Source organism: Balaenoptera physalus (genome assembly GCF_965194825.1).
Source record: "Balaenoptera physalus genome assembly, chromosome: 4".
In the NCBI taxonomy this organism is placed as follows: Eukaryota; Metazoa; Chordata; class Mammalia; order Artiodactyla; family Balaenopteridae; genus Balaenoptera; species Balaenoptera physalus.
Window position 1 is genome coordinate 134,674,591 of NC_138891.1, and position 13,953 is coordinate 134,688,543.

Here is a 13,953-nt window from a genome sequence, read left to right on the forward strand (position 1 = left end):
CAATAGAGTTGACTCATTTTTGTAATTCCTACACTCATCAAATTATGTCAGTAGAGCATTTTGTTCAACATCTTTGATTCTAATCAGGTGGTTCCTGAGAATTGTTAAAACAGCAACCTTAGAATAGAAAATAGAATCAGGAATTTAAGTTTTATTGAATCCCTGGAATGTGAACTCCATGAAGATGTGCAGTTTTTTGTCTGTTTTGTTCACTGCTATATCCTCAGCAGTGCCGGGCATGCACTCAGTAAATATTTGTGGAATGAATGAATGAGGGGATCCAATAAAAAAGAATTATATACGTTGAACAATTCAATGAAGTGGTGATTCAAATCCCTTTTCTCATTCTCTCATTGATTTTTAATATTTATTTATTTATTTATTTTTGGCTGTGTTGGGTCTTCGTTTCTGTGCGAGGGCTTTCTCTAGTTGTGGCAAGCGGGGGCTACTCTTCATCGCGGTGCGCAGGCCTCTCACTAACGCGGCCTCTCTTGTTGCGGAGCACAGGCTCCAGACGCGCAGGCTCAGTAGTTGTGGCTCACGGGCCCAGCTGCTCTGCGGCATGTGGGATCTTCCCAGACCAGGGCTCGAACCCATGTTCCCTGCATTGGCAGGCAGATTCTCAACCACTGCACCACCAGGGAAGCCCTCTCATTGATTTTTAAGTGAATGAAAGCTCTGTGACTTTGTCAACTGTCCTAAATTTTCTGGATCTCAGTTTTCTCATCCATAAAATAAAGACTTGATAAACCTTAAAGTCCCTTCCAAGCCTAAACCTTTATCATGGCAGGTGATACACATATATCAGTGATGAGCTAACTTGTACACCTCCTGCCAAGCAGAACCACCACAGAAAAGATAGTTCCAAATGGAAATTTTCCCAAAATAATTGTGGATGGAGTTACTGAAGAATAAATGCATAATCTCCAGGGAACACCCTTGAATGATAATACTAATTTGAATGCATAGATTCCCTCCTTCCTTGCTTTCATCAGTCTCATTGCTACATCAGGCTCTTAACTGATGGGTACTCTGAATAAAATGAATGTGAAAATGACCCAAACAAAGAAAGAAGGCATTTCCCGTTTTTCCATACTTAAAGCACAATCCTTTGTGCTTTCATACCCAGGAAAACAATGTATGGCATCAGTGGTGTAGAGTTTTGTTGGTCAATACCATTTTACTTATATTATTAATGCAGTGCTCTGAAAAATAAATTTTAAGGCAGTATATTGAATATAATCACATTTCGTAGGTAGCTGGGTATGTTCTAGAATGAATTTATTTTGTCTATTTTAAATCGACTTAAAGTGCTAGAAATTGTATTGCTTTTCTCAGGTTACTCTCTATTTTAACAGTTCTCAACTTTAAGTGTTTTCTGTTTGCTTGGATATTTCCATGTCATTATATTTTTCTCACTAGTTCTTTCTTAATTCATTAAAGGAAAATGTTTAAGCAGTAAATCTCTTGACGCCATGATACAATTTCTTTACAGTCACTTAATCCTATATGTGAAAGATCCAGCTATTTGTCTAGTTGCCTTTCTTAGTTATATGCCTAGTTCCAGTATATTAGCTTGGTTGGTATTATTGCACCGAAATGTAGGGGAGATTGTGAGACCCATCCACATAATATAAATGGATACGTCCTTGAGAAGGAAAGGAGGGTGGAAGGAGGAAAATCCCTGTGACTCTCTGTAAAAAATGGTAAAAATGTCTTGTGTGTCCAACACAGATGTTTCACTTTCAAATTTAAGGATAATTTAATGTTTTGATGCTGGTTCTATTTAATAATTTACTTTTGTTTTATGGAGATTTAAAAAAAGGAATAAGGAAATAGGAGGGTAGACATACAAAGAGAAAGGAAGGAAGGAAGGGAGGGAGGAAAGAAGGGAGGAAAGAGGGAAGAAAAAGAGGGAGGGAGGGAGGAAGGAAGGAAACAAGCTAGCCATTGCTAAGGCCAAAGCCCTTGCTTATTTGAGTGGAGAATGTTACAGTGATGAAAGTGGCAACTCAGAGGAGCCCCACAATCCCTTCCTTCCTTCCAATCTTCTCCCAGTTTCACCTGCCTTCCTTCCGTCCAACTTTTTCTTCCCTTCTCAACTTCCTTTCTCCCCCTTTTCCCTGAATATTTCCCCACCATTGCCGATGATACGCCTGTCTGTCGCTGGGGACACCTTAGTGACAACACAGACGTGGAGCTGAGCCTCTCCTTGGGGAGGACAGAGACGTAGCAGGAAGTCACACCGACTGATGGGATTATCCATTCTGATAAAGGCTGTGACAAAGGTGACAAGGGACAGGATGATGGTGGGACAAACTTAGACTAACGGGTCAGCAAAGAACTCTCTGAGAAAGTAAAATGTTTACACTGAGACTTGAAGGATGAGCTGAAGTTATCTAGGAGTAAGGGTGTGGTGTGTGTGTGTGTGTGTGTGTGTGTGTATCTGTCTGTCTGTCTGAGGGGAGAGGGGAAGGTGTGAGCCCAGGCAGAATGAAAAGCAGGTGCAAAGGCCTTGAGTGAAAAAGACTGAATGTTAGAGGAGCTGGAAGGTGGTCAGAGTGGCCAGAGTGGTCAGTAGGATGGGGGCAGGGCTGGAAATGACTGTGGGTAACATAGGCAGAGCCTTGTGGGCTGTGTCAGTTATCTTGGATGCTCTCTAGAACATCCACGGGAATCCACTGAAGGGCACTGAGTGGAGGTTAATATGATTTGAGTCTTAAGGAGATTTTAATAGTTTAAAGATTTTTCTGACCACCTTCTAGGGAATGGATTGCAGTTATCTGAACTAAGGAGTGCCACAGTGCACCTAGCCAAAGTGTACCTACACAGCATAATGTAGGAGCCAACTGTTCAGGTTCAAGTCCCAGTTGCTAGCCTTGGGCAAGAGAATTAAATTTTCTGTGCCTCTGTTTCCTTATTTGTAAAAGGCGGGTGATAACGGTATCAAGCTGAGGGCTGTTGTGTAGATGACAACAGCGTAATAATGTCTGGCATATAATAAGTGCTCAATAAACATCTGCCATTGTGATGACCTATTCCTGAACTTTGCTCTGTAACACACAGGCTGTCAAAAGGTAAAATTAAAAGACATTTTAAATGTTTTCCAGGAAAAGTAGCCCATGAAGAATCCTTTAATAAAACAAGCAAGCAAACAAACAAAAAGACCCTGTATCTTTCTAGCTGGAAAAACCTTTTCGTGTATGAGGTTGCTTAGCATGGGGGACAGTCATGCTGCCTAAGGAGTCCTCTGAGGGCAGTGAACCAGCCCCATCTTCCTACTTTAATTCATCCTGCAAATTGCAGAGTATCTCCTGTCTGCAAGGTACTGGTGTTGGTTAAGGTGGTTTTGGAGGCAAGAGACAGAAAACTCCTACTCAGCCAGCTTAAACCATGAAGCACTCTATTATTTTATATGGTGAGGGATCCAAAGGCAGCGTGGCTCTGGCTCTTTCTCTGTCTTTCGGGATTCCTTTGCCTCTGCCCCTTTCTGGTGCTGGCTTAACCTTCAGACTGGTGTCAAGAGAGCGGCTTTCATCCCCTGTGTCTCATTCGGGTGGACCACATCCCTCCTAAGCAGAGGAACAATCTCTTCCTTGTGTCTTCTTTTAAAAGCAAGGAAATCAAGATATGTTTGGTAGATGGGCTTTCTGCCCATGGTTGCTGCTGAGTAAGTATCGTTGACATCTCGCCCCTCCACTGCCGTCATGTCCGGGTCAGAGTGTCCCAAAGAGCCCGAACAGCTGTGGAAGCTCTTCATCGGAGGTTTGAGCTTTGAAGCAACCAATGAGAGTCTGAGGAGCCATTCTGAGCAAAGGGGAACGCTCACAGATTGTGTGGTAATGAGGGATCCAAGCACCAAGCGCTGCAGAGGCTTCGGGTTTGTCACGTGTGCCACTATGGAGGAGGTGGATACGGCCATGGATGCAGGGAGAGTGGTGGAACCAAAGAGGGCTGTCTCAAGAGAAGATTCTCAAAGACCTGGTGCCCATGTACCTATGAAAAAGATTTTTGGTGGTGACGTTAAAGAAGACACTGAAGAACATCACCTAAGAGATTATTTTGAACAGTATGGGAAAATCGAAGTGACTGAATTCATGACTGACGGAGGCAGTGGCAAAAGGAGAGGCTTTGCTTTCCTAACTTTTGATGACCGTGACACCGTAGACAAGATTGTCATTCAGAAATACCACACTGTGAATTGCCTCAACTGTGAAGAAAGGAAAGCCCTACCTAAGCAAGAGATGATAGTGCTTCATCCGGCCAAAGAGGTCGAAGTGGTTCTGGAAACTTTGGTGGTGGTCTTGGAGGTGGTTTTGGTGGGAATGACAGCTTTGGTCATGGAGGAAACTTCAGTGGCCGAGGTGGCTTTGGTGGCAGCCGCGGTGGTGGGGGTTATGGTGGCAGTGGGGACGGCTATAATGGCTTCGGTAATGATGGAAGCCATTTTGGAGATGGCGGAAGCTACAATGATTTTGGCAGTTACAACAATCAATCTTCAAATTTTGTACCCATGAAAGGAGGAAACTTTGGAGGCAGAAGTGCTGGCCCCTGTGGTGGTGGAGGCCAATACTTTGCCAAACCACGAAAACAAGGTGGCTGTGGTGGTTCCAGCAGCAGCAGGAGCTATGGCGGGGGCAGAAGATTTTAATTACTGCCGGGAAACAAAGCTTAGCAGGAGAGGAGACCCGGAGAAGTGACAGAGAAGCTCCAGGCTACAACAGATTTGCAAACTCAGCCAAGCACAGTGGTGGCAGGGCCCAGCTGCTACAAAGAAGACATGTTTTAGACAAAACTCATGTGTATGGGCAAAAAAAACTGGAGGACTGTATTTGTGACCAATTGTTTTTTGTTTTTTGTTTTTTTTAAATTAATTAATTAATTAATTAATTAATTTTTGGTTGTGTTGGGTCTTCGTTTCTGTGCCAGGGCTTTCTCTAGTTGCAGCGAGCGGGGGCCACTCTTCATCGCGGTGCGTGGGCCTCTCACTATCGCGGCCTCTCTTGTTGTGGAGCACAGGCTCCAGACGCGCAGGCTCAGTAATGTGGCTCACGGGCCCAGTTGCTCTGCAGCATGTGGGATCTTCCCAGACCAGGGCTCGAAGCTGTGTCCCCTGCATTGGCAGGTGGATTCTCAACCACTGCACCACCAGGGAAGTCCTGTGACCAATTGTATAACAGATTATTTTAGTTTCTGTTCCGTGGAAAGTATAAAGCATTCCAACAAAGGGTTTTAATGTAGATTTTTTTTTTTTTTTTGCACCCATGCTGCTGACTGCTAAATGTAATAGTCTGATCATGAAGCTGAATAAATGTCTTTTAAAAAAAAAAAGCAAGGAAATCTTTTCCGGAGCTCCTCAGCAGAACCCCCTCCTATCTCATTGACCACAAAATTGACCCATGACTATGTTGGAACCAGTCATTGACAAGGGGAATGGCGCCATCATGACCGACTTGGACTCCTCATGGCCCATGCACTAGGGGCCCAGCCTCCTCGGAAGCACGTGGACAGATTGGAGAAGGGGAGACACCGGAGTAAAATGGGGATTGTGTCAGGAAGGAGGAGAGAAGAAGTGCCTGAGGGTTCGGCCTCCAGCAGCATCTACCAAATAGCTGTAGGGCAAACCATCGCCTTCAAAACCTCACATTCGAGAGAGTGAGGTGGAGACACACAGAACTTGAACATTGATCAGAATGCAATAATTACTGAAATAGAGTTTTGATCAGAGGACATGGGAGTGTGGAAGAAAAATTGATTAATCCTTTTTCGGCTGGTATCAGGACTGGTGACAGCTGACCAGCCCATTGAAGAATTGAATAAGAGTTAGCTGAAATATGGCTTTCTTGGTAGAAAAAGAATTTTTTTTAACAATGTTTCTAAAACCAAGATTTTTTTTCCAATTTCTTAAAAACATTAAAAAAAATTGTGGTAAAATGCACATAACATAAAATTTACCATCTTAACCATATTTAAGTGCGTAGTTCAGTATTGTCGAGCCTACTCACATTGTCATGCAGCCAATCCCCAGAACTTTTTCATTTTGCAAAACCGAAACTCTGTATCCATTAAACAACTCCCCATTTCCTCTTCCCTCCAGCCCCTGGCAACCACCATTCTTTCTGTTTCTATGAGTTTGACTATTCTAGATACTTCATCTAAGTGGAATCATACAATATGTGTTCTTTGGTGTCTGGCTTATTTCACTTAGCATAATGTCCTCAAGGTTCTTTCATGTTGCAGCCTGTCCCAGAATTTCCTTCCTTTTTAAGACTGAATAACATTCCATTACATTTATATATCACATTCTATTTATCAGGTCATCCAGGGATGGACACTTGGGTTGCTTCCATGTCTTGGCTATTGTGAAATAATGCTACTGTGAACATGGGTGTACGTATATTTCTTCAAGACTCTGCTTTCAATTCTTTTGGTTATACCAGAGTGGAATTGTCAAGCTTGGTCCTTAAATCTCCTAATGTGTGTTCTTATTGTAAAGATAATAGTTGAAGGTGGATGTATGATTTATGTTTTAGAGCCTTGCTGCCCGCTGTGGTACCTGGTCTCGTAGGTGCATCAGTAGCACCTGGGAGATGGTTAGGTGTCTTGCCCCAGCTCTACTTACTGAACCAGCTCTGCAAGTCCTAGGGAATCCCCAGGTGCCTCCAAGGCACATTAAAGTTTGAGCAGCCCTGCTCTGAGTATACACTGTTTCCCTTCCAAGAGTTTACGGTCAAGTGTATCTTTTCTCTTAGGTTTTACCTTCATTCAAAAACTTGCTCTTCCCTCCCCTTTGTGCTACATACAAATCATTTGCTTTCAAAGACTTGATATTTAACATTGCAGCGGCAGAGATCTTTTTTTTTTTCTTTTTCCCGTTTACTGTTTCATCTGCCTCTAAAAGAGGCAGGAATTAGATCAGCTGGAATTAGAAAAGAAGACCCACTGCAGAGGTGACTGCTAATTAAGTCCCATCTTGAAGATTATTAGTTTAATACAGCAACAAAGCAAACAAACAAAAAGAGAGCATATTTTAGTTTTGGTTGAGAAGGGTAGGACCCAGGAAAACAGAAGTATGTGAAAAGAATTGCTAAGTGACTGATAAATAGGCTTAAGTTATTTAAACTGGCACCGAGCACGGCTTAAAGAGTATGTTTTGCATCATCTAAATTTCTAAATACCTGGAGTATATTTGTAAACATGGCAATCTAACATGTTATTGAACGGCACATTCATATTCAAATGAGCATAAATGAGGATTTAACAGCTGATTGCACAGTGTGAATGATAGTAACTAATTGTCAAGTCGGAAAGTTGCGCAGATAATAGTACTAATGCGATCGGCACGCAGCCGCAGTGATATGACTTACAGTAGCAAATCCGTGAATTTTCAGCTGGCTGCCCAAGTCCCCGTACATAAAAGAACGAGTCTGGATTAGGGCAACATGGGCCAAATGGGCAGTCAGAAGGGAAAAGAAGGGCGAGGAGGGAGAATCGGAGCTAGGTTTGAGGGGCGGTGTGAAACTTTTCTTTCCCCCTACGCGGGCCTTTACCTCTTTCATAACAGTCGTCAATGGGGCTCCCTGGCCATTCAGCGCTGTCCCTCTTCTAGGAAGCAATTGTTCAGAGGTGTGGCTCATTTCAGGCATTAATCTCCACTGAATGGCGGCTGTGTTACACATTCTGTCTCTACCCGGAGCCTGCAGGCAGCTGGTCAGTGGAAAGTAACAATGACCACAGGAGGAGAATGGGGCAAATGCTTTGCTGCAGATGCTGCGTCCCCAACCTTGACCTTGGTCATTTCCCTCCCAGGGTGGCTTGGCCCTTCGCAGCGGGAGCCTGGCTTTGCGAGGCTGCCACGGCGGGCAAGGTGGCCGCTACCTGCGGATTTGTCCCCTCCTAATAACCCTTAGACCTGACAGGCAGTCACCATGAGGACTGGAGACGGAGGCCAATGTGGAGACAGCTGCTAAGTCCAAACACGAAAACAAACCCCCTAAGTTTTCAGGCAGGGGCTTTTCCAGCAGGGATGAGTTCCAGTTCCCAGCGGCTCCAGTCGGTGATCCAAGCCTGGGTGTTGGGCATTGGTCAGGGGAAGTGGCTGCTCTTTCAGGCCAGCGCTTGCCTCCTGCATCCTCTGTCGCCCGGTCTCCAGCCTGTGCAGAGCGCTGGGAGTGGGAGAAATGTAACAAATAATCCTGTCTTCTGTCCACCCATAGTGCCTTCTATACCTCCACCCCCCAGGGGGAAAAGCACATCCCTAGTCTCTTCCCTATCCCACCTTCAGCCCATCTCCATTCTCATCCAGTCTCCTTCTGCATCTTTCTCTACCTCCGCCTATCTCTCTCTCATCTATCTATCATCTATCTATTATCTATCAATCAATCGATCATCTATGTATCTATTTATCTATTATCTATCATCTATCAATTATCAATCAATCAATCATCTAGGTATCTATCTAAGTATCTATCAATCAATCATCTAGGTATCTATTATCTATCTCTCTCTATCTATCATCTAATACAGAAAAGCAGATTCGGTCGAGTACTGCTTATCACGTCCTTGATTAAACCATTAATGACTGCCCATTGACAACAAAAAGTGCACACTTTTTACTAGAACCCTGCAAGTCTTTCATAATCTGAACCACCTTGGTTTTTCAACTTCTTCTTCCCCTTCCCCTCCTCCCTCCTCACTTCCTCTCTCCTTTCCTTGCTCTGAGGTCACAGACATGGTGCCAGGCACAGGACATCCTGACACTCCCTCCCACCCGCTTCCTGACGACTGCCTTTCATCACACCCTGCCTCTCCCCCCATCTCCATCACCTCCAGGGTTTGGTCTCAGAGCCACGCTGGACCGCTTGTCTTCCCCCCAGGCTCCCCGCTCCTTCCCCTCTCTCAGCCTCTGTCTTTGAGGTTTCCTCTCTAGCATGCTTGTTCCTGAACCCACATTCTGGCCATAAATGGTTCCTTCTTTAGAGCTCTCTTTGTCAAGAACAAGCACAGCTGTACCTCTTACCAGACTGAGGGTTCCTTTCTCAGTTTATCCCAGTGCCTGGAAGGGTTTCCAGCTTAATAATATGTGCATGTGAGGGAGAAGGGGGAAGAAGCCTTGATTGCCACTTCTACCTGAATGGAAGTCAAGAACTTGGACCCTGGAGTCAGGCTTCCTGCTCAGACCTACTTCGGCCATTCACCGGCTGTGCATCCTTGGGTTGGTTTCCTCATCTCTCTGAGCCTCGTTTCGTCAAGTGTACAGTACAGCTTGTTACAGTACCTACCTCATAGGGTTGCTCTGAGGATTGAATGAACGAGTGCATGTGAAGGGCTTAGCCGACTGTAGATGCTCAGTAAATAGAATTCAAACTCCCTGAGGACTGGGACCCTTGTTTGATTGACTGATATGTTTTCAGCACCTAGGACTCTGCCTGGCATGAGAATGAATGGAGGGAGCTAGAGTAATAATCATATGTGAAAGCTGCAGTTGGTGGGTCCTGCTGGCAGTTGCATCCATGTGGGTTGGAATAAGCTTTGGGTGACCCTCAAACCTCTCTTTACTCTGCATTTGGAAGGACTGTGCTTAGGACTTCATTATTTGGTTACTGTTGCCCCAATTCACCTGGAAACACATATCTTTCATGCTGCCCTTCAGGTGTCATTCAGGGGACCAGCACTCTCCAGCCACACTGCATGGTTTGAAGCTGTGTTTTCAAGGGCGCCCTCTGCCAGTTCTCCACTCTGAAGATGTTTCCCCCACCCCTGCACCACTGGTTGGGTCACCTTGGCCATGAGATCCTGATTTGCCATCCCATTCTAATTTGGTAAGTCCTCCTGCTTTGCTGTGCCCTGTTTCATGCAGGGCTCTTGTGACACTTCCATTTCCCCCACACGTTGGCGTCCCCTGACCCAGTCAAGGTTATTTTGGTTGCAAGCACCCAAAACCAACTCAAGGACTGTAAGGAAGACCAAAGGGCCATGTGTGGTGGAGGTGGTTTATTGGAAGGAATCAGGAATATCTCAGAACTGATGGTCAGGAAAGGCTGTTGGGACCAGCAGTGGGGACGGCTCAGCCACAGAGGCCGCCCTCTCCACCCACAGAACCCGTGGGCAAACATGCCAGAGGGCTTGCCTGGAGGGGTGTGGGGCAATGGGCTTTGGACATAGGTTACCTGAGAGCAGGTGCCACTCCAAGCCAAGCAGGAGGAGAGGAGAGGTTTTGGTTGCAGAACCAAAGCATCCTGTCCCAGCATCTCCTGCTCAGACAGTCAGTCTGGAAAAGTTAGTTTCCTGAAGCAGGTTACTTTGGGACTGAGTGAGAAGGGACCTTTACCTAATTCTCCTCCTGATGCAAACCTAGGGGAAGGGCATGCTGGGAAAAGAGACTCTAAGGGGATGGTTGTTAGGGCCTGGTGCAGCTGGGATCCCCTGACGTGGGATATGGGACATGGGACCCCACTTTAGCTCAGAAAAAAGGCCTGAGCTGAGTCCACCTTTGCACACAGCAGGTCACTGTGTTAACTCAGAGACCAAAGGACTTGGGTGGGGCTGGAAATGGGATGGGAATTAGGGGTGATGAGATGCCAGTGATGTGAGACAGGGATTCTTCTTTCCTCTTTTCCTCAAATTCATGTCACATATTTCATAGATAATTTTGGTTCCCAGGTTATAAAAGGACAATTCTTAATCCCAGGATTAAAAATGTTCATTTTAGGATTTATGTATTGATAATTAAATTGATGAAGACAAGCATCATTGCAAGGAATAGAGAGCCAGGCTCCTTAATATTCACTCAGTTACAGTGATTATAGGATTTGGTTTTGCTCTTACTTTTCTATATCAAATAGAATTGTTTTTCTGTTTGTTTTTGACATTTCTATTTTTTTCTTAACCTTTATTTTTTTAGAGCTTTCTTACATTCACAGAAATAGAACTGGTTTTTGTTATAGCTTTTATATGATTCCGATTTCACAGAAAGTTTCTACAATCTGCACATTTGTATTTGTGCCATGGTAAATTTCATTCAGTTTTACTTTTTAACTTTTCATACAGAAGGATAAAAATTAGAAATTCTTAAAAATCACTGATTCATGAAACACTTGTTTGGCAACAGTACAGCTATTGAGTCGGGACTGACGACCTTCATTCTGACAGAATGAGGACAGATTATTGTTCAGATTAGAGTAGTTTATGAAATTAACCAAAATCACAAACAAAATATTAGCAAATAGAATACAGCAATGTATTAAAAGAAGAATATATCTTGACAAAGTGAGGTTTATCCAAAGTGTGAATATTTGTTGAACATTAAAAAATCAATGTCATAAAGAATAAAAACCTTGTGACCGTACTAATAAATGCTGAGGAAACATTTGATAAAATTCAACACCCATTCTGTATTAAAAAAAAAAAAAAAAACAACAAAAACAAAAAGCTCTCAGCAAAGTAGAAAATCAGGGAAAGAAACCTCCTCTCTAATAAGGGGTATCTACTGAACACTTAGAACTAACATCACACTTAATGGTAAAATATTAGATGCTTTTCCTCTACAGTCAAGGCAAGGATAGTCACTCTTATCACTTCTATTCTACAATTCAGTAGAGGGCCTAGCCAGTACAATAAGTCAAGGACAGAAATAAAAGGCATAAAGATGAGAAAGAAAGAAGGAAAACTATCTTTATTCACAGTTGACATCACTGTGTACATGAAACATCCAAAGGAATCTACACACTACTAGAATTTTTTAGTGAATTTAGTAAAGTTGCAGGGTAAGAGACCAATGTATAAAGATTAAATTGTATGTCTCTATACAGACAACAAATGATGGGAAAATAAAATTAAAATACACTACTGAAAGTAACCTAAGAATCAAATACTAAGAATAAATTTAAGTTTAATGAAAGATATGCAAGGTCTCTACACAGAAATTTATAAAATATTGCTGAGACAAATTAGAGAAGTCTTAAATAAATGCAGAGATATGCCATGTTCATGAATTGGAAGATTTAGTATGTTAAGATGTCAGCTTTCCTCAAATTTATCTATCCAGTTAATGCAATCCCAACCTAAATCCCAGCAGAGATTTTTGTAGAAATGAATAAGCTGATTCTAAAATATTTATGCAAAGGATCTTAAATAGTCAGAACAATCATGAAAAAGAAGAACAAAGTTGGAGGAGTTATGCTAGCTGATTTCAAGACTTACTAAAAAGCTATAGTAATCAAGATAGTGTACTATTGGTATAAGGTAAAAAATAGATCAATAGAACAGGATAAAGAGTCCAGAAATAGATGTACAGTGGTTATTGGGCAACATATAGATGCATGGTCAATTGCTTTCTGTCAAAAATGTCAAAGCAATTCAATGTAGAAAGGCAAATAAGTCACATGACAGTAAATATCAGGAAAAAATGGTGGAAAAACTAGATATTGGCACAGGAAAAAAATTAAGCTTGACTCCTACCTCACACTATACATATAAATTAATTTGAAGCGGAAAACATACGTAAATATCTTCACTATTTGGGGCAGGGAAAGATTTCTTAGAAAGTCATAAAAGACACTACCAATAAAGGCAAACATTCATACATTGGACTTTATCAAAATTAAATACTTCTCATCAAAAGAAACATCATTAAGAAAGTGAAAAGTCAAGCTACAGATTGGGATGAAATATTCAAGAAGCATATATTTGAAAAAGACTTCATCTAGAATATATAAAGAATTCCTACAAATCAATAATAAAAAACCCAATTAATAAAAAATGGACAAAAATCTTTAACAAGCACTTTCAAAGGAAGATACCTGAAAAGCCAAGAAATATCAATACATGAAAAGGTGTTCAACATCATAAGGCAACAGGGGAATGCAAATTAAAACCACAATGAAATACTGCAACACACGCATCAGAATGTCTAAAATTACAAGACTGACAATACCAAGTGTTGGCAACCATCCATTGTTGGTGAAAACATAAAATAGTAAAATTTTAGTTCAACATGTTATCTAACTTATGAGCAGAAAATCCACTTCTAGGTACATACCCAAGTGAAATGAAAACATATTCCTCATACAGATGTGTCCAAAACTTTCATGATAGCTTTATTCATAATAACTGCGAACATCAGCAAGAGAATAGATAAACAAATTATGGTATATTTTTACAATGGAATACTACTCATCAATCAGAAGAAACAAACTCATGATGCAGGCAACATCATGGATGAATCAAAAACATTATATTGAGCACAAGAAGCCAAACACAAAAGAATACATACTTTATGATTCTATTAATATGAAGTTGAAGAACAGGCAAAACTAACTTATGGTGATAGAAATTAGAACAGTGCTGGGTGACCGGAAAGAGGCACAGAGGAATTTTCTGGAATGATGGAAAGCTTCTCTATCTTGTATTGCGGGTAGTTATATGTGTGCCCATTTGTCAAAATTCAAAGAGCAGTAGACTTAAGATGTGGGCATTTGACATTATCAAGGAGTACTGTCAGTATAGTAGAAAGAGAGAGAGGCCAAGAGAGAAAGAGAGAGAAGTGCATATTCCAGAAGGATTGCCTCTTACATTAGTCAAGTCATAGAAAATGAAAACAGTCCTCTCCTGCCCTTAGGTTATAAGCATTAAAAATAAACTGTGAAGCCTCTATCCTATGACTTTTGGTTCTTGGATGGCTTAAACTTTCTTTTAAAAAGTAAACCAGGGACTAATGATTCTCATTGGGGTAGAAACTCATTGAACTTATTTCTAAATTCAAGTCAAGACAAGAGTTTCCAGCCTTTGGGACGGCCTCCCCACGCTCCGGGTCCCTAGTGGATCTCTAAATAAGTTGGCAGTTCTGCAAGGGGACATTTGCTACAATCAGCTTCCTTAACTTGAAAGCCCCAGTGGCTGAAGTTAATTGTGTCTGGCCTTGGCCCCCTTGGCCTCTTCCCCCTTTGATGGGTT

The 13,953-nt window shown here is 42.3% G+C and overlaps 1 pseudogene across 1 annotated transcript; it reads left to right on the forward strand.

Moving 5' to 3' along the window:
* The first annotated feature begins 654 nt into the window (after positions 1 to 654).
* On the forward strand, positions 655 to 12,876 carry LOC309659416 (heterogeneous nuclear ribonucleoprotein A1 pseudogene; annotated as a pseudogene). The gene has a single exon. The product of its transcript is annotated as a heterogeneous nuclear ribonucleoprotein A1 pseudogene (transcript).
* Positions 12,877 to 13,953: the final 1,077 nt, after the last annotated feature.